This window comes from Jaculus jaculus, chromosome 8 (assembly GCF_020740685.1).
Source record: "Jaculus jaculus isolate mJacJac1 chromosome 8, mJacJac1.mat.Y.cur, whole genome shotgun sequence".
NCBI classification, from domain to species: domain Eukaryota; kingdom Metazoa; phylum Chordata; class Mammalia; order Rodentia; family Dipodidae; genus Jaculus; species Jaculus jaculus.
In genome coordinates, this window is record NC_059109.1 from 69,409,029 (window position 1) to 69,412,019 (window position 2,991).

General features: G+C 47.2%; 1 pseudogene; it reads right to left on the bottom strand.

The window, feature by feature from the left end:
* Positions 1-499: 499 nt before the first annotated feature.
* LOC123462927 lies at positions 500-2,433 on the bottom strand (annotated as a pseudogene).
* Positions 2,434-2,991: the final 558 nt, after the last annotated feature.

Sequence of the window (2,991 nt, forward strand, 5' to 3'; positions counted from 1 at the left end):
TTTTTACATTTAAATATAAAAATACTACTTTTGCTTTGTGTTATAAATGGAGGACCAAGCAGTAAAGAACTTTTCTTCTCTTAAGGTAGGACAGCCATCTGTTGTTGCTGAGCTGCTGTTTGTGAAGGGTGTGGGTGGCTCCAAGCAAGAGAAACACAAGAGGTAAACTAACCCCCAGTTCTTGTTCTTCTCGTAAGCTCCACTAGTGAGAGTTGGTTTAATCTTAAGAATTGAAGGAGACATGCCATCCTAAGTAGTCAGGCCTGCCCTTTCAGCTGTCCTTTAGAGGAAGTTCTCCCCTCCTTCACACACTGCTTTGTGCGGAGGTGACATCTACCAGACAAGGACACCTCCAGAGAGAAGCGGTCACCACCTTTCCCTGCGCCCACCCACACATTAGAAAGGAAGAAAACGGGGGCTGGGTACATGGAGATTAAGAACTTGACCCCTCTATCCTGACCAAGAAAAGCAAGGTTCACTGGGCATGAGGAATAAAAAAAAAGACCTTGAAATCCCACTTTTGAGTAATGAGGATAATTAAGACACCAGGGAGAGGGAGAGTTGCAGTGGGATGAAGAGCTGGGAAGGGCTCAGTCGCTGGAAGCATCGTCCCCTTAGTTTTTGTACTGGAAGGGCTCGTCGCCAGTCTTGTTGAGAAGACACGTACGGATGATGGCCTCTGTCACTGCAAAGGGGTCGCAGTTGGCAGAAGGGTCTTCGAAATAACCCCTCTTTCCCTGGCCAACAGACCAGGGAATGCAGATGCTGGCGCTGCGGTTGGCAAAACCGGCGGAAAAGTCGTTGATGTTGGAGGTCTTGTGGAAGCCAGTCAGGCGGCGGGCATTGTCCAGACCTCCCTTGGGATCGTAGGCACGGATGTGGTACTGGTGCCGCTTGCTGAGTTTCTCAATGGCCTCCTCAATGTACTTCAGGCCATTTTCCTCCTGCATGACCTTTGTGCTGAAGTTGGTATGGCAGCCTGCGCCGTTCCAGTTCCCAGGAATGGGCTTAGGGTCAAAGGTTGCTATCACGCCAAAGTCTTAACATACACGATGTAAGATAAAGCGGGCCACCCACAGGTGATCTCCCATGTGGATTCCTTCACAGGGTCCAATTTGGAATTCCCACTGGGCAGGCATGACCTCGGCATTTGTTCCCGTGATCTTGACTCTGGCATACAAGCAGGCCGCTAGTGAGCCTCCACGATGTCTCTGCCATAGGCTTTGTCAGCTCCCACGTGTTATGAGCATGTAAGGACCAGCATATGGTCCAGGGACAGTTTAGATAAATAAGTTTTTTTTTTTTTTCTTTGTGTGTGAGAGTAAAAATGCAAAGTCAAACCTTGTAAGCAAAAACTAAGAGTAAGCTGAGTACAATGACATAGTAAGAGATTAGCAGAAGGTGTGTGTGGAACCCTAGATAAGTAGTGGAAAATATAAAAGCCCCAGCTGCTCAGCAGCTGTTGTCCCAGTCCTCCTGACACTATGACTGACTGAACGGCTGCTCAGCAGTCCGGACTGAGACCTCTGCGAGACGCATCACCGATCCTAATTCATCTGCCCGACATGCTGTCCGAACAACTGAGACTCGCCTTGAAACACCGTCAACCGAGAGAAAAGTCGGAGCACGGACCCGCGCCACCAGGTTGTAAAGCGTCAGAAATCTCGCAGACCAAGTCTCGCGTTACTGCGTCCCAAGTCTCGTGATATCAGGTTGTATACATGTTAGACTCGTTAGAAATATTCTTGTGTTAGTAGTGATGAATATAATTTGGTTATATATTATATTAGCTATAATATTAGTTGTGATAGTTTGGACTTGCTTGTGTGTGACTTTCATCCCAGTAAACTCCTTTGCGAGTACACCAGTGTCTGAGTATTATTGACCTTCGTGGGCGGAATCCTCTCAACCAATCATCTTTGAGAGTGCTCACGACACCACGCCACAGTAATACAGGCCTTGGGGCCCAAGGAAGCCATTGGAAGGCCAACCAAAGGGGTGCCCATCCGTCCCCATGAGAGTGTATTCCTGCTCCATTCCAAACCAGGGGTGCTGGTTGCTGACCATGTCTGTGATCCGCTTACAGGTGTGCCTTAAATTGGTTTCAGCAGGCTTCCGATTATACTTGAAAACTTCACAGAACACCAGCTTGTTGGGATCCTTGCGGAAAGGGTCACGGAACATGGCAACTGGGAGGAGGTACATGTCACTGTTGGAGCCTTCAGACTGGAAAGTGCTAGAGCCATCAAAATTCCATTCTGGCAACTCTTCTACACACTTGGGCTCACAGTCCAGGGTGCGGGTCTTGCAGCGCAGCCCTTCTCCAGTATCATCGATCCAGACATACATGGCTTGGACTTTCTTGCCCTGAGGCAGGGCCATGTACATCTGCTTGATGCCTTTGTTCAAGTTGGAACTTGCTGAGGTGGCCATGGTGAAAGGCGTTCTGGGCAGCCATGGGCCAGCGGGAAGGAAGGTGGGCAGGCGGCGAGAGCGAGGTGGAGAGAGAGCGCGGAGAGGAGATCGGTGTACGGTTCAGACGCTGCGCTCGGCTCCCGTTCTCAGCTCTGCCCATGTGTCCAAATTTCTTTTCAAGACTAAATAATGTTTCAGTGAATGTATATCCCACATTTTGTTAATCCATTCATTCATTGGTGAACACTCCGGATGTTTACTCCCTTTGGTCATTATGAATAGTGCTACTATGAATGCAGATGTATAAATGTCTGTTGGAGAGTCTGCTTTCACTTGTTTTAGTTCTATAATAAGAAGTGGAATGGCTAAGTTATATGGCAATTCTATATTTAATTTTTTAGCAATTTACATACTTTTCTGTAGCAGCTATGCCTTTCCCCCTATATCTTGCACAATTTTTAAAAGGAAGTGGAAATCTTAACATGAATTTAATGAATAATTGCCACAATTTAAAGAAAACTTTTTTAAAACTATGCTTTCTGACATTCACATCATAGTGCTCTGCCCAAGGATTCT